General features: G+C 35.4%; 1 long non-coding RNA gene across 1 annotated transcript; it reads right to left on the reverse strand.

Moving 5' to 3' along the window:
• Nucleotides 1-282: 282 nt before the first annotated feature.
• LOC145295827 (uncharacterized) lies at nucleotides 283-19,979 on the reverse strand. The gene is made up of 2 exons (XR_013869889.1): nucleotides 19,889-19,979; nucleotides 283-1,576 (listed from the first exon to the last, which is right to left on the reverse strand). It is a non-coding gene; the product is annotated as an uncharacterized LOC145295827 (long non-coding RNA).
• Between the last annotated feature and the right edge of the window lie 5,397 nt (nucleotides 19,980-25,376).

The following is a 25,376-nucleotide window of genomic DNA, read 5'->3' on the forward strand; positions in this document are numbered from 1 at the left end:
GTCACGTGTGTAAAAATGTGCAAAATGATTGGTTTCGCGATAGTAGTTGTTTTGCTGGCTCTTGTTTTGTGATGCTGGTATACAATTTTTAAGTTATAGATTTTCGATAATCTTTAGATTATTATTCCCTTAAGTGTTTGCATATGATGCAACAAATGTGACTTCTGTCGAAAAGATAAACAACATACACTGAATACAAATGAGTTTTGTTTCTCAAATGTGTTTTCATATGCCACAATAAATTTGACTTCCCATGCAAAAGAAAAATATACTTCACAAGAATTTGGTTTGTCTCCCATACATATTTTAATATGACTCAACAAAATTGACAACAGTGCAAAGGAAGAACCACATACTTAACAAGAATGTGGTTTGTCTCACGTATGTGTTTTCATATGACGATACAAAGTTGACTTTTGTGTAAAAGAAGAACCACATACTTCACAAGCATATGGTTTTTCCCCCGTATGTGTTTTGATATGACTCAACAAATTTGATTTATGTGCAAAAGAAGAACCACATATTTCACAAAAATATGGTTTGTCCCCCGTATGTGTTTTCATATGACTCCACAAATTTGACTTTTGTGCAAAAGAAGAGCAACACACTTCACAAAAATGTGGTTTGTTTCCTGTATGTGTATTTATGTGACTCAACAAATTAGACTTCCGCGCAAAAGAAGAACCACATACTTCACAAGAATGTGGTTTGTTTTCTGTATGTGTATTTATGTGACTCAACAAATTAGACTTCTGTGCAAAAGAAGAACCACATATTTTACAAGAATATGGTTTTTCTCCCGTATGTGTTCTTATATGATTTAACAAAGTTGACTTTTGAGCAAAAGAAGAACCACATACTTCACAACAATGTTCTTTTTCTCCTGTATGTGTTTTTATATGTTTCAACAAATGTGACTTCTGTGCAAAAGAAGAACCACATACTTCACAAGAATATGGTTTTTCTCCCGTATGTGTTTTCATATGATTCAGCAAAATTGACTTTTCTGAAAAAGAAGAACCACACACTTCACAAGAATGTGGTTTGTCTCCTGTATGTTTTTTCATGTGACTCAACAACTGTGACTTCCAGGCAAAAGAAGAACCACATACTTCACAAGAATATGGTTTGTCTCCTGTATGTGTTCTCATATGACTCCACAAATATGACTTCTGTGCAAAAGAAGAACCACATATTTCACAAGAATATGGTTTTTCTCCCGTATGTGTTCTTATATGACTTAACAAAGTTGATTTTTTAGCAAAAGAAGAACCACATACTTCACAAGAATGTGGTTTCTCTCCCGTATGTGTTCTTATATGACTTAACAAAGTTGACTTTTGAGCAAAAGAAGAACCACATATTTTACAAGAATGTGATTTGTCTGCCATGTTTGCTTTCCACTGATTCCACAAAAATCATATGCAATGGAGTGTATGATGACAGGCACGCTAATAAATATCAACTTTTGAAAATTTATACGAAGAAATTTCAAATTATTTTAAACCTTTTTAGATCACCAATGAAGAAAGGTTCTGCTGATCCATTAATGGATTTCTTTGCATTGTTGGAAATTCTGGAAATAAAATATGAAATGAATTTTTAAAAATACATTTTGTGCGGAAAAATTTAATTTATTTTACTTTATTTTTATTTAAAATTTGCAAAACAATTATTACAGATGAAATTCAAAATAAAATGAATCAGTAATGCAATAATGGTTAACAAAATTAATATTTTTTCTATTTTCAAATATTTCATAAAAATGTTTTTTTATTTTAAAGATGAGGATTGCTTATTCATATTATTTTGATTTTTCAGAATACTGTTCTCATCCTGGGTGTTATTTTCACGTTTCTTTGTTACCTTCATCATGTTCAGGTGTATTTTGTAGAACTTGGGAACCTTTCTATTAAACTCAGATATCTTTACAGAATTCCGCATGGAACCCTTTATTTAGTGCATAGCTCTTTTAATGTTAATGATGATTGAGTAAAAGTCCTACATAATTTAAAATTCTATTTCTAATCTGAGGATTGAAACTTAAACGTTCAGGAGTCTGTAACTTACAATTGAATTTTATCAAGTACTCTAACCATCGCATGATGGGTCCTAGCTAACAATCCTAGTACGAATTTTAGGAAATATTTATTCTAGATGTAATCACTATTTATTAATACATTATATATATATATATAGTGTATATAGTGGCATCAAAAAGAAATCCCGCACTTGTCATCTTTTTAAAAAACACAAATTTAAGCTAAATTCAATGTATCTGTCATAATTGATTCGCCTTTTATTCATCTATAATTTTACCTTTTCATATTTGACTTTTAGTTGACGTATCCTAGGGTTCACTTCAAAAATTAAACTTTAAATCAAGTAGGTAAAAATTTAACTCTGCAAAACATAAAATAGTTTTTTCAATATAACTTCAGATATTAATTCAACACAAACACAACAGGAACACAATGAACTATTTCATTTTTAGTAGGATTCCCTCTTTTGGGTATTTTCTTGGATTAGTTTGCAGCAATAGTCCGGTGAAAGGGCATCGCATTTCTTTTTAATTTTTGTTCAAAGTTCTTTAAGATTTGACATTTTATCATTGCTTGATGTAATGCCATACGTTTTTGATAGGAGTGAGGTGTAGAGATTGTGCAAGCCAATCCATACACTGACTATCATACTAATCAAGAAATCTCTTGACATTCTCAGCTGTGTGAATGGAAGCATTATCCTGCATGAAGATGGGATTATCATTCAAATTTCGGCCAATGTAGGAAAAATTCTTAGTCAATATATTGGTACATATATGTCTGTTGGAAATTGTCTAGTGATTAAAATGACAGTTGATTCATTTATCAATGAATACAAGACACTTTGTTATAAAACAGACTTGGTTTATTCACGAAATATTTCAATACACACAACACAATGCAGCGACGGAGAAGGTGCTAGAAGTGGGTTGCGAACGTGACAGTCGGTTCCTCCTGTCTGATTTCTCTCTCTATCCGTCTGTCTCGATTTTGTTTACCATTTCACTTTTATGGATTTTCTCAACCTGGTAACCCATAAACCATTTGACGTCAATGATCCATATTTTGACCAGCCCAGGCGTTTGCTTTGGTCTGACCCACGACCAATTTACATCATAGATCCCGGTCACTATAATTCCCTGGGATTCGATTGTCCATTTTCGTCAGCCTGGACACAAGTTCATTTTCGTTGCCTCTCCATAACATTCCTCCCTTGCCACCCAAAAAAAATTTTATATATACATATAATTTTTTATTTAATTCTAGATTTCAAGCATATTTTTCTTTTTTTTTCAAATTTATTATTATTGTTCTTTTTTCAACGACATCTTTTCTGTTCGACAATAGATCATTTAAACTTTTTTTCTTATTCACTACCGTTAATGCGTTTTAGTTATTTATTTTTCGATTCTTTTTTTCTTTTATCCGTGGACATAATTTAACATTATTAACACGAATCCATTACCACACACACACACACATTTTTTTCATTTCTTTTCTCAGGGTCTCTCTCAATGTATGTTTTTGTTTCTTTTTTTCAAATAACAAAGGTGGTATTTTCACCCCAATTTTAAAAACTGACATTGAGGTAGCCGACGTCTAATAGACTATGCTTACTTCTGCTCAAGTTATTTAATTTTTAACTTTACATTCCAATTACTTTTTTGAAATGAAAAGCAGCTCTATCTTTTCCCAAGACATCAGTTGCTTTAACCATGGAGATAAGGGATCTTTTATTTTTCCTTTTATTGAATAGGACGTTGTTCAGTTTACTTAATTTACCTGAGTATTTTTTTAACCCATCCTAAAGAATTCCCTCTCTCTTGTTCTTCCTTCCCACTACCAAACCTCGTACTAACTCTATTTATAATAGGTTTGTCCCTATTTCTAATCTCGTGCACTGCATACGATGTATACGGACAGCTGATTTCATCTATATTGGTTTTACATCCCACCGTCATGCTCCGTGTCACAATTTCTCATTCCATCAACAGTACCTCAGATTCCTCATCCGACCCCTCCTGTTGATGATGACTCTTCTACATTGGACAATCAGCTTCATCTGTGGTTGATTCGCTGTCTGAATCACTAGATTCCTTTGGCACAGACAATGCAGCTTTTCTTAACCTCCAACTCCTCAATAGATGCTGCCATGAGATGTTCTGCATGCGCCTTCGTTACAGAGCCCATTAATTGATCCTTAATTCTATATGAAACCGGGCCACTCTTTTCTATCAGTACATAGTACGGTTTCCATCTAGTTTTCCTCACTTTTGGTGGTTTTTATAATACACCAAATCACCAACCCTAATTTTGATAGCTTTTGTTTTCTTCTTAGATCTATCTATCATTTTTTTGCTAGCATTCTTTACATTACTCCTTACTAAAGTGAAGGTTCAATGCATTTACTGTAGAGTGTTTTCGTGATTCTAATCCCCATAGTATACTCTACGGGGTCTTAGAATATTGTCCAACAGCAGGACATCTCTATTGTAGAGCAAATTATAGGGTGAAAATTTTGTTGTTTCGCTTACATGGAACCTGACAGCCACTAACATCTGATTCATGTATATGTCCCACGACTGTTCATTGTCCCCTATTTTCTTTGCTAGGACGCCATGCATCGTTCTATGGAACTTTTCAACTTTGCCATTACTCTGAGGGTGATAGAACATGATGCACATTGAGGTCCTCTAATGCCTTTTTCATTGTTTTGTTTATGTTCTCAGGCCCATTGTCCGTTAAAAGCTGCTGTGGTGCCCCCGAATCTGGGAAAAATCTTGTCAATCAACAGATGCACCACTGTTTCCGCCTTCTTATTCGGAACCGCAAAAGCCTCTGGCCAACCACTGTACATATCTATAAAAGTCACTATGTATTAGTTGCTTGATAGAGTTTTTGGGTAAGGCCCAGAAACATCTAACACTGCGTTAGCGAAAGGAAAAGGAGGCAAATTGCTCTCCTGCATTTGAGGTTACTGTTTCCTCAAATTTCTGGTTTGGCACAGAATACATTTATCTATGTATTCATTAAATTGTTTAAATAAACCAGGCCAGAAATATTTTAGCTTAATAGCATGAAACGTTTTTCCCATGCCTATTGTGGTATTGAACTAACACTCTTTCACTTAGATGCGACTGAATATATAGCCTAATTATCGGTTCGTCGTCGGGTTGCGACAAGTAATATACTATATTGTCCATTATTATGTACTTTTTCTGTTCCATCTTGGACGCTTTACCGTTTTTCATTCGCATCTTTAAATCTACAATCTCCGTATCTGCTTCCTGTTCCTTACATACATCTAAACCCGATAATGTAGGACGCTCGTGTTACCGATAAGTCTTCTGCATCCTTATGTGATGCAAAATCTTTTGGCTCAAAATAATTTGAGTTTATTGCACTCACCGTATAATTCCTACTGTATATTTCTACAGGGGGATCATCATTGTCCTGGCTCAAATCTACAGCGCGTGACAAGAGATCCGCACAGACGTTGTCTTTCCCCTTCAGGTACCGTATGGGGCAATTATAGCCAGCCATACTTAAAGCCGACGTCTGTATTTTCCTATTTTGAATTGGTGAGTTTAATAAATACTCATATGGTCTATGATCTGTATAGATGGTGAACATTGCACTATGCAAATAGTGATTTAATTTATTCAAGGTATAGTGTATCGCATATGCCTTTTTCTCTATCGTTGACCATCTGGTTTGAGTATTACTCAACTTATGGGATAAAAAGTAAATAGGTTTTTCTACCTCTTTACTCTCCCTTGGGTCATAGACGATTTGTGACAGACATGCCCCAATCAAATGATCAGAGGCATCTGTATACAGTCGGTAGTCCTTATCCGGATCGGGATAAGCCAATGTTACCATATGTGCAAACTTCGTTTTTAGGCTATGAAAGACAGACTGACATGCATCGTCCCAATAAAATCGTGCATGCTTCTTCATTAATTGTTCGGCAATATCGGAAAATTTTTTTATAAATTGCCGATACCAATGAAAGCTTTTCCTTGTCTTACATTGATTGGAGTCAAAATCATTTTTATAGACTTGACTTTATCCATGTCTGGCTGTATACCCCTCTCACTAAAAAACTCACACTTTGTTGCTTTTAACCTAAGATTCTGCTTGCGCAAACTACCTAAGACCTTATCTATGTGTTTCATATGGTCTTCCTTTGTATTGGAGAATATTAAAATGTCATCCAAATACAGTACAGTGAATTCTTCCTGTCCTTGTAAAACTACGAACATCAATTCCTGGAAGACCCCGGGGGCGTTCGCAAGTCCGAACTGCATTACATTAAAATGGAACAACCCCTTGTGGCAGGTGAACGCAGTTTTTTCCTTATCGTTCTCATTCAATTTAACCTGCCAGTATCCTGACTTTGAAAAGTATTTTGCCGACCTAAGTGAGGCTAAAATATCAATAACTGATAACGCTCGGGCATACTTCTTTGTTATTTTATTTAATGCTTTGAAATCTACACAGAACCTTTTAGTTCCATCTTTCTTCTCTACTAAAACTACCGGAAAACTCCACGGGCTGTTTGATCTTTTAATTATTCCAGCCTGCATCATTTCCCCTATTGCTGACTCTATTTCTTTTCTTTGCTTAAGCTGTCTTGTCTGGTACGGGCATTTCCGTATGGGCTCATGCGTTCCAGCATCAATATGCGTCTCTATTGCCCAAGTTCTTATCTCCTGTAACGAAGCACCTTATTGATCTCTAACTTGAATTCTTCGGGCACTTTTATCCCTTTCAAGTTTTCTTCAAAGATCTTATGACTATGTTTCTTTGGCATGGTAATCTCCATTATTTTACCAGCCGCTCTACACCTACCTATCTTACACCCACTTCTTAAGGTAACCGTCTGATTGGTGTTGTTCATTATTAAAAGCAGGAAACTTTAATTTTTACTACGGTATTTGCTACTGAAATACCACTAAGATCATAAAGAAATCCTCTATCTATTTGTTCCACCTCATACTCTAGCCCTTGACCGTTTTTAATACCCGCACGAGCTGTGCACGTATGCAGGTGCTGGGGTTTTAATGTTATTTTTCCCCCAGTCTTACTATAGCTGAGATATAAGCATCTTCTTCTAATGCTATATATTCATTTCCTATTTTTATTGCCCCTAAGTCAAAGTACATCCTCACCTCATTTTGCCTAAGCCAGTCTCGGCCTAGTATTATATTTCTATTGAGGTTTTTCACCACAAAGATATCATGGTGGATGAACTGACTTCCTATCCTTATCCTTAATCAGGCGATACCTTCCACAATTAATGGGGACCCATTCGCTGTCCTTAAATTAATTGATTTACTATGTAGCTCAGGTCTCTGTAGAAGTGTTTTAAAAATGCTACTTTTTATGACAGAAACCTCTGCGCCTGTATCTACTAAAACCCTAATAGAAACGGAATTTGCATGTTACTGATTACATGCATTGGTATACCTTCATTCCGTCCATCGGGCGTTGTATGAACGGTGCGCCTCTGTTTCCCTGACTACGGTGTTTGCAATTTCTCCACATGTGGCCCACCTTACGACAATTGAAACACCTTATAACCTGCCTAGTCTTTCCTTTTCTCTAGTTTTATATACAGGCCCCCTATATTCTCTAATCTTTTCCATCTATCTTGTTTTGGGAATTTTGCTGGACCTACGGCTTCGGCTCTAACCTGTCGTCTCGCATAACAAACCTCCATGGGTTCATCATCATATTCACGGTTTGCGTTGAGACGAATTTTTCATCTTACTTCTGCAAAGGCTTTCTCATAAGCTGCATGGAGATTTGTAGGTTCATCCCTCATAACGGCCATTTCACATCCTTATCTCTGAGGCCTTCTATAAAAAATCCTAGAACGTTTTTACTAATTCATTACCTGCATCTATGGCACTATATGCTCCTTCTGCTAGTTGCACTATTCTCTGCATATAATCTTGAATATTTTCTTTTCTACCCTGTCTTATATTAGCTAATTCTACTATGTTCTTGTTGGGATTTGCAACTATCCTATAATAATCTAAGGCCCTTTTCAATTCTAGCAAAGTTAAATCTTCATTATTTGCCATTAATCCGTTAATGAAGAGTATAACCGGGCCCCTAGTGGTCAATAGTACTGCCTGGCATTTTTCTTAATCTGCAGCACCGACGATCCTAAAATATCTTTCTATATCTTGCAACCACACCCTATATCCACCGTCCCTTTTATTTTCTAGAGTTTTTATATTCTTTAGAAAGGACTCACCTCGTAAAGTTTTTGAGATGGCCCCCACTGCATTCCTAAGCTCCATGGTTAAGCCCATTACGAAATTTGAAAAGATTTGCTGTTCCATCTTTTTTTCAACTTAACCAAAACAACAAACATGAGAAAACAAAAGTACAATTTAAGACAAAAAAATTTTTTTCTTTTATTTGATTAATTTTGTCAAACAATCACGAATTTCTTTACTTTTCATTCTCTTTTTCTTAAATGAAAGCTTGATGTGTTTTTTTATGTATATATATATATATATATATATATATATATAACCTTAGAGCAGAAGCAAGCAAAGAAAGAATCGGGTTCGACTTACCTCGTTTATCTTTTGTTTTGTTTTTCTTCCGCTTTTTTTACTCTTTTTTCTTCTTCAAAATGAAAGTCTTTGATTTTGTTTTTTGTTTTTTTTAATTTGACAGTCTTGATTTGTTTTGTTTTTTTCAATAATCTGTTCGTAGTAATAATTCTTTTTTTTTTCAATAATCTGTTCGTAGTAATAAGTTCTTTTTTTTTTCAATAATCTGTTCGTAGTAATAAGTTCTTTTTTTTTCAATAATCTGTTCGTAGTAATAAGTTCTTTTTTTTTTCAATAATCTGTTCGTAGTAATAAGTTCTTTTTTTTTTCAATAATCTGTTCGTAGTAATAAGTTCTTTTTTTTTCAATAATCTGTTTGTAGTAATAAGTTCTTTTTTTTTCAATAATCTTTTCGTAGTAATAAGTTCTTTTTTTTTCAATAATCTGTCCATGGTAATAATTTATTTTTTTTAAAAGGCCCCCTTTTTGTTATGTTTTTGTGGTATTGTTTGTGTTTTCTCTTTTTTTTAAAATTTATTCTTACTGAATAAAAGTGGTGATCGTACCAAATTATATGCCTGTTACATATATGTCTGTTGGAAATCGTCTAGTGATTAAAATGACAGTTGATTCATTTATCAATGAATACAAGACACTTTGTTATAAAACAGACTTGGTCTATTTACGAAATATTTCAATACACACAATGCGGCGGTGGAGGAGGTTAGTGGTAGAGGTGGGTTGCAAACGTGACAGTCAGTTCCTCCTGTCTGATGTCTCTCTCTCTCTCTCTCTCTCTCTATCCGTCTGTTTCGATTTTGTTTACCATTTCACTTTTATGGACTTTCTCAATCTGGTAACCCATAAACCATCTGATGTCAATGATTCATATTTTGACCAGCCCGGGCGTTTGCGTTGGTCTGACCCATGACCGATTTACGTCATAGATCCCAGTCACTATAATTCCTGGGGATTCGATTGTCCATTTTCATCGGCCCGGACACAAATTCATTTGCCTCTCCATAAAAATATTAATGTTTTTGGTGTAATTAATTCAACCTTGCAAGCGGACTATATACCCGGGACAATTGGCACTAACACCACCCCATACAAAAACTGAAACTCCACCACCTTGCAGCATAGAAACTGTGCACCTTTTATTAAATTTTTCATTCTTCCTTTGACAGCCGTCTTACGTCCCACCACTGTCTAGCCTACTGAGCTTGCCTTTATTGTTAAAAAATCATTTTTAACCAATATGAAGAGTCATGATCTTCATTGCATCTGATAAAGTTCAGACGGCACTTTGGCTTCAGTCTTACAAATTATATTCCGTCAATCTTCTCTTAACTGTAGAAAGAGAACATTTTAAACACGCTTACACTGTTTTTGGATTTGGTGAGCCATTTTAAGTGTTTCTCAGGCTGCGGATCTTCATAGCATTGTCATCTCTGTAAAAAGTAACTCTAGGATGACCAGATTTAGGGAAATCACAATTATTCCCAGTGTTTTGGTGCGTTTGCACAACACTTGTACCATTTTCTCCTCATATTTCAACCTGCATTTCTTGATTGGATAAACCATAAAGGTGGAAATAAATAAAAGCTCCCTATAATCACGAAGAGAAAATCGAGGACTAAATGTTACGTTGTATCATCTGTACAATTATGATTAGAGATGCTTTGTAACTTGAAAGATAGATATTTTAAGAAGCTTTTATGAACATGTGTTGCTGTATGGAGATACTTGTATCGAACACTGCTAAAGCAAAGAAAGTTGGTAGACTGGGCAATAGAGAAAATGATGTACGGTGTAAATGAGAGATTGAATGTCCATGGAGTTTTCTGATAATGTTAGAAAAGAAAGACGGCAGTAAAAAATTTTGCATAGAGTTTAAGGCTTTAAATAAAGCAACAAAGAAGTATGCCTGAGCATCATTGCTCATCGATGATATACTAGCTTCGCTCGGGTCAACAAAATACTTCTCAAACTTAGATCTTACTCAGGTAAAATTAAGTAAGGATAATAAAAAGAAAACTGTATTCACCTGTTCATCGAAATGCATAGTGATGTTCATCGAAATGCATAGTGATGTTCATCGAAATGCATAGTGATGTTCATCGAAATGCATAGTAATGTTCATCGAAATGCATAGTAATGTTCATCGAAATGCATAGTAATGTTCATTTTTTTTTTTTTTTTTTTTTTTTTTTACACAGTGATCACCACTTATCAAGGCCCGGAAGCCACTCAGGGATAAGGGTTATTGCAAGTACATCACGTTAGTGAGGAGATTTATCATCGAAATGCATAGTGATGTTCATCGAAATGCATAGTGATGTTCATCGAAATGCATAGTGATGTTCATCGAAATGCATAGTGATGTTCATCGAAATGCATAGTAATGTTCATCGAAATGCATAGTGATGTTCATCGAAATGCATAGTGATGTTCATCGAAATGCATAGTAATGTTCATCGAAATGCATAGTAATGTTCATCGAAATGCATAGTGATGTTCATCGAAATGCATAGTGATGTTCATCGAAATGCATAGTGATGTTCATCGAAATGCATAGTGATGTTCATCGAAATGCATAGTGATGTTCATCGAAATGCATAGTAATGTTCATCGAAATGCATAGTGATGTTCATCGAAATGCATAGTGATGTTCATCAAAATGCATAGTGATGTTCATCGAAATGCATAGTGATGTTCATCGAAATGCATAGTGATGTTCATCGAAATGCATAGTGATGTTCATCGAAATGCATAGTGATGTTCATCGAAATGCATAGTGATGTTCATCGAAATGCATAGTAATGTTCATCGAAATGCATAGTGATGTTCATCGAAATGCATAGTAATGTTCATCGAAATGCATAGTGATGTTCATCGAAATGCATAGTAATGTTCATCGAAATGCATAGTAATGTTCATCGAAATGCATAGTAATGTTCATCGAAATGCATAGTGATGTTCATCGAAATGCATAGTAATGTTCATCGAAATGCATAGTGATGTTCATCGAAATGCATAGTGATGTTCATCGAAATGCATAGTAATGTTCATCGAAATGCATAGTGATGTTCATCGAAATGCATAGTAATGTTCATCGAAATGCATAGTGATGTTCATCGAAATGCATAGTAATGTTCATCGAAATGCATAGTGATGTTCATCGAAATGCATAGTGATGTTCATCGAAATGCATAGTGATGTTCATCGAAATGCATAGTGATGTTCATCGAAATGCATAGTAATGTTCATCGAAATGCATAGTGATGTTCATCGAAATGCATAGTAATGTTCATCGAAATGCATAGTGATGTTCATCGAAATGAATAGTAATGTTCATCGAAATGCATAGTGATGTTCATCGAAATGCATAGTGATGTTCATCGAAATGCATAGTGATGTTCATCGAAATGCATAGTGATGTTCATCGAAATGCATAGTAATGTTCATCGAAATGCATAGTGATGTTCATCGAAATGCATAGTGATGTTCATCGAAATGCATAGTGATGTTCATCGAAATGCATAGTGATGTTCATCGAAATGCATAGTGATGTTCATCAAAATGCATAGTAATGTTCATCGAAATGCATAGTGATGTTCATCGAAATGCATAGTGATGTTCATCGAAATGCATAGTGATGTTCATCGAAATGCATAGTAATGTTCATCGAAATGCATAGTGATGTTCATCGAAATGCATAGTAATGTTCATCGAAATGCATAGTGATGTTCATCGAAATGCATAGTGATGTTCATCGAAATGCATAGTAATGTTCATCGAAATGCATAGTGATGTTCATCGAAATGCATAGTGATGTTCATCGAAATGCATAGTGATGTTCATCGAAATGCATAGTGATGTTCATCGAAATGCATAGTGATGTTCATCGAAATGCATAGTGATGTTCATCGAAATGCATAGTAATGTTCATCGAAATGCATAGTGATGTTCATCGAAATGCATAGTGATGTTCATCAAAATGCATAGTAATGTTCATCGAAATGCATAGTGATGTTCATCGAAATGCATAGTGATGTTCATCGAAATGCATAGTGATGTTCATCGAAATGCATAGTAATGTTCATCGAAATGCATAGTGATGTTCATCGAAATGCATAGTAATGTTCATCGAAATGCATAGTGATGTTCATCGAAATGCATAGTGATGTTCATCGAAATGCATAGTAATGTTCATCGAAATGCATAGTGATGTTCATCGAAATGCATAGTGATGTTCATCGAAATGCATAGTAATGTTCATCGAAATGCATAGTGATGTTCATCGAAATGCATAGTGATGTTCATCGAAATGCATAGTGATGTTCATCGAAATGCATAGTGATGTTCATCGAAATGCATAGTGATGTTCATCGAAATGCATAGTAATGTTCATCGAAATGCATAGTGATGTTCATCGAAATGCATAGTAATGTTCATCGAAATGCATAGTGATGTTCATCGAAATGCATAGTGATGTTCATCGAAATGCATAGTGATGTTCATCGAAATGCATAGTAATGTTCATCGAAATGCATAGTGATGTTCATCGAAATGCATAGTAATGTTCATCGAAATGCATAGTGATGTTCATCGAAATGCATAGTGATGTTCATCGAAATGCATAGTAATGTTCATCGAAATGCATAGTGATGTTCATCGAAATGCATAGTAATGTTCATCGAAATGCATAGTAATGTTCATCAAAATGCATAGTAATGTTCATCGAAATGCATAGTGATGTTCATCGAAATGCATAGTGATGTTCATCAAAATGCATAGTAATGTTCATCGAAATGCATAGTAATGTTCATCGAAATGCATAGTGATGTTCATCGAAATGCATAGTGATGTTCATCGAAATGCATAGTAATGTTCATCGAAATGCATAGTGATGTTCATCGAAATGCATAGTGATGTTCATCGAAATGCATAGTAATGTTCATCGAAATGCATAGTAATGTTCATCGAAATGCATAGTGATGTTCATCGAAATGCATAGTGATGTTCATCGAAATGCATAGTGATGTTCATCGAAATGCATAGTAATGTTCATCGAAATGCATAGTGATGTTCATCGAAATGCATAGTAATGTTCATCGAAATGCATAGTGATGTTCATCGAAATGCATAGTAATGTTCATCGAAATGCATAGTGATGTTCATCGAAATGCATAGTAATGTTCATCGAAATGCATAGTGATGTTCATCGAAATGCATAGTAATGTTCATCAAAATGCATAGTAATGTTCATCGAAATGCATAGTGATGTTCATCGAAATGCATAGTGATGTTCATCGAAATGCATAGTGATGTTCATCGAAATGCATAGTGGTTGGCCAGAGGTTTTTGCAATCTCTTACAAGAAGGATGAAACGGTAGTTTATCTGTTGTTGGATGAAATTTTCACCAGATTCGGGGCATCACTCCAGTTGTTAACAGACAATAGGTCCAAAAATGTTAACAAAGTGATGAAGAAGGCATTGTAGGACCTCAACATACATTATGTGAGCACATCATTTTATCACCCCAAACTAACGGCAAAGTAGAACGTTTTAGTGAAAAGTTGGGAACAATGAATAGTCATGGGATATATACATTAACCAAATGTTGGCAGCTGTCAGATTCAAAGACAAAATTAGGATTTGTTCAGAAAGTTCTAAAGTAGGTTCAGAGTTCAGAAGTGGGGAAGAGGAATAAGTGAGAGGGAATAGTTTAGTTTGGGTAACGTCTATATTCTGTTTTTAAAAATAATATCGCTTTTTAGGGTTTGTGATGTGCAGGATACTTCAGAAATTGATTGTAGCCAACAATTTAGACAAAGTATGCAAAGCGTTACGAATGAGTAAAAAAGATTATAAATTTTATTATTAACTCAAGCAGTATGCACGCATGGTAGTCATCGAGTGTCATCTACCGATGTCAATTTTAAAATACCACGTGGTTACCATCAGATTGTTTCCACCATGCATCAATATTAAGACATTTAACAAGAGAAAAAAACAAACATTATTTATGATCAATGGGGGCAGGTTGTCAAAATTGATATTTTCAGTGGTGAAACCTCAACTATTTGACATACACAACTTTCAAAGGTGAGCGCACCTGCTAAAAGCAGGTCACATATATAGCCCAGAGGAAAAGGCAAAAGAAGAGAAAAGCTTACAGTAAGCTGAAAATCACCATCACACATGTGTGGCTCCATCCACCCACCTCCTAGTCCACACTCTCTTTCTTTAGCATATGAGGCAGTAACAGAACAAAAAATAAGTTTTTATATTTTTATACAAAAACGAAGTGTACAAGTTTTTTTCTGGCTGATGAAAAATGTACTGTTCAACATATGTAGCAATGTATTAAAATGATAATTACTGTTTCCCCCTACCACACAGTCATTTTGAACGAATATCAAACTGAATAAATCTATTCCAACTTCATAATTTTTGTTTAACTTAATTTTGAAAGTGAAAATAAGGTTGCAGACATCAGTTTGGAAAGATCACAGAGAAAACCATAAATAACGTGCACCTAAGCTTAATATAAATCAAGTTCCTCGACAGGACGCCTTTAAAGTCAACTGGAGCAAAGTATATTTCTGAATATATTGACACTCAAAACCTGCAAAAGCCGACAACCAAGTCGTTCTCATTCATATGAGCTAATTTGTTGGCTAAGAATATCAATAGCATATTGCATAGGATATTAGCCCATTTTAACAGTGATCATATCACAGTAGGACTTATCACCAATATATATAATGGGTGCTAATGTATTTTCTTGTTTTTAATCACATAATTTTGGTGATGGCTAAGAGAGGTGAAATATGAAAGGAACCAACATTTGCCTCCTCTAGCAGGTTTCATATACACTTAGATTCCAACCATAACCTCAACACTAGGATCGATCATGCAGCCTCTATGACATTCAATAACTCAATTTCATGATGATTGACCTACTGCAAGAGAATTGTTCAATTTGCATTTTTGATTGCATATTCTTAATTTTATCTTCTTTCTCTTGTTCTTCCTTTTTTTAACCTATGCAGGCATAAAGTTGGCTGTGGAAAGAGGGAGGGAAGAGAAAAAATTTTTGGTAGTTTCTCATGATTTGAGGGGAAATTTTTTTGTGAGGTGGAAACCAGAAACCATTTTGATGATTTTGCACATGTCAGAAAATGATCAGCTTCTTCTCATCTGAGAAATGATGTGCTTTTTTAGAACGTTTTTTTTTTTTAAATAGAAAGTGACCATCAACAATTTTAGGCTTTCTTTCCTTTCTTTTTTATTACATGACCAATCCTTTGAAGCACACACACATGCTAGTCAAGTTACGATTTTCCATACACAAATTCAAAACATCTACTTATGAAAGCCCCATTTATAATAACTTCCTTTTCGTCTATCAAAGTTGATGTCTCCCAAAATACAAAATAATTTAATTTTATGTCATCTTCACTTTTCAAAACAGAATTAAAGTTAAAGGGTCATACAACAATCTGGTAAGTAATTATGGCATTTCCATTATTGCAAGAAAAAAAAAACAAGTTTTCGACATGTAAAAAATACATGTAAAGAAAGAAAAAACATTTGTGATTTATTTGTGTCATTTGGATTATTTCAACTATTGTTCTCATCTTAAATGTTATTGGTACAATGTTTGCATAAAAAATAACACTCCAGATGAGAACAGTAGTCTTAATAATCTAATACAAAGAATCATTCCTCATCTAAAAAATTCAGAACCATAATATTGTAATTTGTTTAAGAATCATGATTATTTTTTAATTTAGTCAAAAGTATTTGTAAGGTTTGTTGAATGTATTTTTGAGAGAACTTAAAATCATAACATAAGTTTCTTTAATTATCAGCATTGTTTACACAAACGAACAGAAAATTTGATAACTGCATTTCCAAATAAATTAACAGAAAAACTCTTTGGTATACTTACATGTGTAAATGGTTTCTAATACATCGATCCCTCATATTGAAACTACTTGACGAGAATACAAACATTTAATTAAGAAAAGGAGAAAACAACTAGCTTTAAAAAAAGACTAAATTCGCAAAATTGGTTGAAAAATTCGATGTTTTCAAATTGGGGGATCGATTTACTAGAACTCTGTATTAGAAACAGAGCACAACTTAAAAATTGTAAATATTGAAATATGTTTTGAAAATCTGGTAAATTAGTGACAAGTACACAGGAGCGTACCACTAGGTGTATCAGAAATTTGGGGGAATTTTTGAACCCCCTAACAGAAAACTGCGAATAAAAAAAAAAACTCGTAATTTCTCTGTTTAAAGTGGGTTGTTTATTTTCTGTATGGAATATACTTCCAAAATAAACTATTAAAGTTGTTTAAAAAATAATAGAAATATTATTTTTTATTTTTTAAAAAACAGTGTTTACAAATGCCGGCGCGCCTTCATGCAGCCATTTTTTTTACATAATGAAATCAATTGAATTTTACGAGTTAAATATTTTTTAATTTTTAAACTTTAAAAATCTATCAAAATTTTTCTATTGGATCAATTTTTTTGATATTTTCAGGGTCAATGTGAATTTTTATGCTCTTTCTAATAAACCAAATAAAATAATTTAGACAAACGTTATTTTTTAAATTGCCCCCCATTTGGAAATGTCTATTAAAAATTAAATAATTTATGTGCTAAAGTTTTATATATCACAAATTGAAGATAAAAGATCAATAAATAAAATATTCTAATTTAAAACAAAAAAGAAGTGTTTTTTGGAAATTTACCTGTAATGTTCAAAGTGTAAAACTTATTTTTTAAATCACATTGATTTTTTTTAAGTGAAAGCTCATGTTATGCTTATATCGTCAAGTAAATACCGGACGCTGATGGCAATTTTTTCTATTTCATTCAATGTTTTCTTTTCTTAAATATTTTTATAAAAAAAGAACATTCAGCCGATAAAGAAGTATTAAAATATATAATTCAAAAACTTGCGTATTTCATTAAGAGAATTTAAAAAAAAATTAAAAAATAAAAATAAAAATCGGTGAACTGGATTTTTTTGTTTTGGGGGAAAAACTTATAAGTGAATGTGTGTGCGTTTTTTTAACTACGGAGGACAAAAAATACTAATTTTGGTTAACAGCATGCAATAAAAAAGAGACATTAATTATGTCCCTTAGACGAATCCATATTCGATAAATTCCAAAGTAGCAAAGAAACCTTTTATGATTACTACTTTTATAAGTTTTTGAGGATGCTGAAAACGAATATATGCTTTAACAATGGCGCAGAGAAATAGTTTTCATGATATGAAAAATGTACTTTTTGTAAAAAGTTGGGTATCACTTTTCATTATAAATTTAACGTAAAATGAGCCCCTACTTTATGGCAACCTAGTGAGTGAAGATAAACGTTTTTTTTTTCTAATTTCATTTTTCAATAAAGCCCGAGGACATTAAAGAACAGAAAAAAGAGATAAGTCTGTATACAGATATGTGTCATTCCTTATGTTATCAGAGGTGACCATTTCTGTACGTGAAAGCATATTTTTGCCACAAAGCAGTTTACTGATTATCAAGCAGTGTAATTCCTTATGTTATCAGCAGTATGAAATTCTTTACATTGTGTAATATTCAGAAAATGACTTGTTTGTCACAAAGTTTAATGGGATATTCGTTTTCAGCATACAAAACCCCATAAAAATCATCTGATTAAAGATGATTGTTAATGTCGAAAGTAACAATTTACCAAAACAGCTTTCATGCAGCCTTGACACAAAAAATTATCACCGTGTGGCCTGAATGTGGGTGCTCATTTGGTTATAGTGTACTTATTGATCTTTTAAATAGTATTTTCAAGTTTAAGTAAAGTTTTATGATATCTGCTTTTATCAAATTGTATAGTTAAAGTACAGAATAGGTATAAAACACCCCCCTCCTCCCATGTAAAGAATGGCTTTCTAAAAATAACATTATTATTTTAGCATGGATCAATAAGTGCATTAGTACCGCTCATTTTACATTAAATTTATATAAAAAAAAGTGATCCCCACGTTTGGAAAAAGTAATTTACTCATATCATGAAATCTAATTCTCTGCGCCACTTTTGAAGTATATATATCCATTTCATTTTCAGCACACCCGAAAAACTATAAAAGATTTCATCATAAAGATTTTTTTTTCTTTACGTCAGATTCTAGACATTGATCATTGTTTTCTTATGCTTAAGTATCGAAAATAAAATAATAGATTAATGATAATAATCCACTGAGAAAATTGAAAAAAAAAAAATGAAAACAAAACAATTAAACAATGAAAAACATTAAAGATGTTTTTTTTTTTGTTTTTTTTTTTTTGGTAGACAAAAAACATTAGTTAAAAATATTTAAAATTTATAAAATTATTTTTTCTTTGGTAAATGATAAAGAAGTTGGGTTTTTATGTTTGAGTCTATATTGAAAACAAAAAACAATCGACAGTGAAAAATTTTCAACAATAAATCAACATTTTTATTAGGGTTATTCGTTTAGCAAATGTAGTTATCTTTTACTCACTTTAAAACGTGTAATCGGTTCGAAAATCATACAATGTTTATCAATATATTTTTAAAAGAAAAATAGCGACATGCTCGCTGTTGAACATGGTAAGTTTGGGAAAATAAGTTGAAGCAAACAAATTATACAAAATACTGTTAGAAACCCACCGAATATATGTCCGTCTATGTCACGGGAACATATACTGAGTGAGTTTCTAATAGTATTTTGTATAATTTTTTTGTTTAAACTCGTTTTCCCAAACATACCGTGTTCAACAGCGAGCAGGCTGCCATTTACATTTTTCAAATACATCGGTAAACACTGTATGTTTTTCGAGCTGAATAAACACGTTACATTAAATAAAAAACACTAAAAAGTTATCCAGTTAGGTAGAAAAGTAACTTATCTTGCCTTTAATAACTGTTATTTGTTATATATTTGTTTTTTGACAACTTTTTCGAATCTATGTGTACATTAATACAAACCCCTTTAAACTTCTGAAATAATTAAAAACATTGAAAATTTATGAAATTATTTTTCTTTTGTAAATGATAAAGAAGTTTTTTTACATTTAAGTGTCAGTATTAAAAACAATCGACAGCGAAAAACTTTTCAACGATAAATCAACATTTTCATTGGGATTATTCATTCTTAATAAATGTAGTTATCTCCCTTACATCTTTAACGTATTCTGCAAATGCGCAAAAGTCGATACTAAATTCATGTAGTAATACTTACGTTTTTGTTTTATAATCTGCTTTTATAAAGGAAACGATTTTTCAAATGTGATTGATTTTACAAGCTCAAGTTAACATTCAAGATGACGAACGGAAGAGCAAGTTCGCAGAAAACAAAATTGAAGAGGAAAAAAGAAATCATTTCGAAATAGAACCGATCTATTTGCTGAATATCACGGATAAAATTAATATTATTTTATTTAACATTTTAATATTTACATGAGAGATAACAGATTACAAGTTTCATCTTTATTAATTCTCTAATTCGTTGCACGTGCAATTTAATGGCGGAAACTGATAGTTTTTAAAGCCGCCTTTTCGTATTTTTATTTATTTATTTATTTCAGATTGCTGAGGGTTTGTGTGTGTGTGTGTGTGTGTGTGTGTGTGTGTGTGTGTGTGTGTGTGTGTGTTTTGTATTGTGTTTGAAACATTCAAGCCTTTAGTTAATCTAGTGCTTTTGCAGTTTACTAAACATATTTAAAATAAAGATATTGAAAAAGAACCATATTGTACGTTAATATCTCCACGTGAAATGTTTTTACGGCGTCGTTAGAAACTTAAACTTTACTTGAAAGATGAATATTAGTTTTTTGGGACTATTTCAGAGATAAATTAGTAAAGTAAAGTCTTAAAATATTGATTTTAAAAAAATACACCTTGTTTGCGCAAAAAATAATAATAATTAGACTACCCCTCCCCCGCCCAAACCTATAGAATCAATCAACGCGTCCGTATTTGTCTAAATAATTAAACAAAATTAATTGCTCATTATTAAAAATAATACCATTTTTCAATTATTTTTCTTAATGGTCCTGAACTTCAATTTTTTTTTTTCTTTTTTGTTTTCAGGATTATAAAAAAAATTCTCACGTGGATATGTTTACTCCATTCATATCAGAAAAAAATATTATAATACTACAATTTAAATTTTTGTGATAATTTTTATCATTAAAACCACATTAAATATTTTTAAAATTATATTATTTTTTGTGAAAATATTGAATAAATACTGCTTATCGTAATGTCTCTGAAATATAAAAAATATTTGTAATTGTTAACATCTACAATATTTTATTTTTATTGAAAGAAAGCAAACGGGTATTCATGAGTTTTTTTTTTTTAGTTCTTAAATTTGAAATTTAGTAAAAGTGTTTTCGTTTAGAAAAAATGATACATTTTCACTAAAATTTAAAAAATAACGAGTTCAGTATATTCTGTGATGGTTAATAAATACTGAAAATTTCATTAAAATTGGTTCATTTCCTGAATTTTGGTGAGTTTTTAAATGAAGGTGCGCCTCTGTAAAGGGGGCGGGATTCACCTCAAACACACAAAAGGGAATATAATTTCAGAAAGTATCTCCACTCCCATTGCGCCTCCTCTCCTACCCGATCTGGAATCCCCGCGCACAGAGAAATGAAGCTCGTTTTGTAGTTTCCAGCTTTACGCGCACACAAGATTGCTGGCCACCATCTTGGTTTTTCCTTTTCTCGGCCTGAACTCACTAGCTGAGCACCCATGGTAAGACTTGTTTACTGGTCCTTGTGGCCTGTGCCTCTCTGCTCCTTCTGTTGCTGCACATTCCCCTCCATTGCTTCGCCTTCCACTGGTCTGATGTCGAGAATATGCTTCGGTACTCCGTCCACCACAATGTTGTTTCTAGTGTTCCTCCCAGTCACGCGACCTCTACTCCATTGTGTCATGCAGCGCGCCCCCGGTGGCTTCACCCATAACTCATCCCCGAGTTTAATGGTCCTTGTGGCCTCTGCCTCTTTGCTTGCCGGCTCAACCCTGGGATATCTCCAGTAATATGCGAACGTTGACAGTTGCGGAACCGTCTCTGGTACTTGTCCCAATCTAGGCGATATATTATACCAGTAGACGGCTTGCTTAGGTGAGGTGCCTCCTCTTTCCGCAACTGCCTTTATGGTGCGGTGGTTTCTCTCCACGATCCCGTTGACACTGGGTCTGTAGGCAGCTCTGAAAAATTGTTGAATATTCTATTTCTTCATTACTTCCGTCACTGCTACTGACTTGAATGCGGTTCCATTGTCGGTTAACAACTCTTCCAAGGGGCCTCACTCCAAAAACACCTCATCGAGGATTGCTGCTATTTCATTGCCTGTTCCTCCACGTAACTTCTTCCAAATGGCAAATCGCCTGGGCCTGCAGTCAATCATGGTCAGGTAAAGTCCACCGCTGTAATGAGTGACATCGCATGCCAGTTTCTCCCAGGTCCCACTCACTCCCAATTGACCAGCTTCATGCGTGCTTGGAGCAGGATCAATCGACTGACATCTGTCGCATGTCCTGACCACTTGCCTCACTTGCTCCTTGGTGACACTCGGGTTGACTTTCTTCACCAAGTACCACGTCCTCTCTACCCCCATATGGTGCAGATTGTGCAGATTGTGCAGCTCGCGCACGCCAACATCATCTAGATCCGATGCAGCAAGAACATCTTTCTTTCGCAAAAGCCAGCTCTTTTTCACTCTCATGAGAGCATCTGCTCGGTTCTTCTCAGAAGCCACCATGTCTATGCAAAGTTTCAAACAAAACTCCTGCATCAACTCAGCTAGCATCTCAAGCCTGCACTTCACTAACATCTCTGCTGCCCCTTTCGTTCTTATCCTTTTTTCACTTGAAATGAGGGACTTTAGCCAAGCAAACACAGTGGAAAAGTCTTTTTTGATGCAGATGTCACGCAGTCCCCATTTCACGGCCAGATTGACCCCTTTTGATTATCGCATCTAATTCCGCTACATTGATGTGGCTGATATCATTCTTCTCCCTTAACCAGGCCGCATCTTCTGCAACCACTCCTCCAACTTCCAAAACGACCCCTGTTGCAATGCTACTTGCATCACACCACACGGCACCATCTAATGTTCACAGTACGTTCCAGGTTCCCCGGACTGGGTCTTGCCGTTCTGTTTCTTTCAGGAGCTCTTCCATCATGTCGACCGTTCTTCCTCCCACTTTATCATTCCATCCTCTTCCTTTGGCATGCTTCTTTATGTAGCTGCATGCTGGTCTAAGCCAGCTAGCAATGGGGTAATGTCCGATCAATTTCCCACATATGGAAAAAAGTTCCCGTCTGTCTTGCTTCAGTTGCGGGATCTCATTCCCCCTGTGAAACTCTAGGCTCCCCGACGCACCTCATTTCAGCCTTAGCCCCAAAGCAGCCCATCCGTCTAATTTTTCAGGCACTTTGGCGACCAATCCAAGCCTCTTCAAATGCGCCACCACCTCCTTGGCAGTTACTAGAATCTCATTCACAAGAATGTCGTCTATGTATGAACTCACTGCCCCATCTCCTTTTCGCATTGTCTCCAGAATCTTCCTGAGGATAGTTGACATGATCTTGGGTGGCGAATTCAACCTGAACCCCACTCACGTAAGGCAGTAGGTTTTGCCTTTGTACCTGACTAACTGGTATTTTCAGAGCTTCTTGGTGATGTGGAGTTGCAAATAGGCAGATTTTAGATCTACCAACGTTCATCTGCCTCCATTCTCTAATGGTCTCACTGCACACATCTATGGTGTCACCTCCAGTATGGCACTTAATATGTTGGTTCAGCTCTTGGAAATCCAGGACCGGTCTTACTTTCACTTTAGTTGGTTGCAGAATGGCCATCAATGGCAAAATGCCCGACTCAACGTCATCCGCCCAAGGCAGCAGTATACCCTCCCCAATCCATCGGTTCACTTCTTGTTCAAACTCCTTTCTCACCCCTCCTCTAAATGAATTAGTGTAACACGTCACCCTGCTTGTCAGCGATGGTGCTTGATGTTTCCATGCCCACTCCACCGTCCACTGCTCTCCATCGAATTCGGCTCGGAAGTCCTCATCTTTGATCGACATTTTTCTTTTCTCCCCGGCCTTGTTGGTCCCTCTGGGAGCTTGCTCTGTCACTAGGCACTCAGCTAGTCCAAACCTCACATTGTTGCATGTGATGGTAACATCTCCAAGTAGGCATATAACATCCATTCCAATGATGGCTTGGACGCCAGGCACCAGATGATTGGTGACAATTGCATGGCCCCTCATTTGGTGTTCAGCAATATCAATAGTGACGGTCTTCCTCCCTCAACACTTCACTCGCGACCCATCGAATGCCACTACTTCACCCTTCTCTTTCCATCTTCTGACCAGGGTCGTGTGCACCATGGTAGCCAGTGTCGATCAGGGCCATAACTCCCTGTCCTTCCACCACGATCTTCTGCTTGGGCATCTGCTGCGAGTGCACCACTATTCCCAAATCAGGGCGGCCGCTGGTGCGTCGGTTTCCCCTTGCCAGTTTCCCGAACTCGTGCATTTCACCACTAAATGGCCTCTCCGATTGCATTTATAACACACTGTCCATTGCAAGAACTTCATGCAGTCTCTTCTCATGTGTGGTCCCCCACGTTCAAAGCATGCCACCCTCGGGTTCGGCAGACTCCTGCCCACATCCTGCTGTCCCTCCAGACTCCATTGGCTGGGTGCTCAGCAAGATCTTTGCAGTTTTGAGCAGCTCACTCACATCCAGCATCTCCACTCCGGGGACCTGCTGCAAACATTTTGATATCTCTTCCGGGAACCCGGTAATGAATGTCATTTTGACTACGTGACTCATGGCGTGTCCCCTGATGCCTGACAACTCAACCAATCTCCTTATCTCATTAGCACAGACATCAACAAATTCACCAGTCCACTTCTTCTCCTTCAACTTATTAAAGGCCTCGAAAGGCCCCTCTGCAAAAGTTTCGATCAGTCAACCCTTGATGGCGTCCGCATCACCCTGTTCTCGCTCGCTGAGCTCCAAATAGAGGGCTAGCGCATCCCCTTCTAGAAACAGTGGTATTACTGCGGCCACATCGTCCAACTTTTGAATCCTTGCCACAAGGTCCACTTTTTTAAGCCACGCCACTGCATCACCGTCGCCATTAAAAGGCTTAATCATGTTGCTTAAGCGAGCGTTGGCCATTGCCGAAATAGCTCCTGCCTCCGTAAAGGGGGTGTTCACCTCAAACACACAAAAAGGAATATAATTTCAGAAAGTATCTCCACTCCTGTTGCGCCTACTCTCCTGCCTGATCTGGAATCGCCCAGCACCGAGAAATGAAGCTCGTTTTGTAGTTTCCAGCTTCACATGCACACGAGATTTCGCGAGAACGCACGTAACAAAATGCTGGCCACGATCTTGGTTTTTCCTTTTCTCGGCCTGAACTCACTCGCTGAGCACCCATGGTAAGACTTGTTTTTTCTTAGCTTCTAACCACAGAAGGTAGGGGTCAAAATGTTTATGCATTTTGGGGATCGATCATTCATTTTGTACGTACCTGAGTTTAACTCATCATCAAATTGCAATCCTTGCTAATAAAGCTCTCTTCACTTTTCCACACTTCACCGATCAAGCAAATGCTACATATAGAATGGTTCAGTTACGCCACTGTAGTGAAAAAAAACAACAACTAAAAACAAAGGACATGTTTCGATGAAT

The sequence above is a fragment of the Euprymna scolopes genome, chromosome 16 (assembly GCF_053919585.1).
Source record: "Euprymna scolopes isolate OS-2025 chromosome 16, ASM5391958v1, whole genome shotgun sequence".
In the NCBI taxonomy this organism is placed as follows: Eukaryota; Metazoa; Mollusca; class Cephalopoda; order Sepiida; family Sepiolidae; genus Euprymna; species Euprymna scolopes.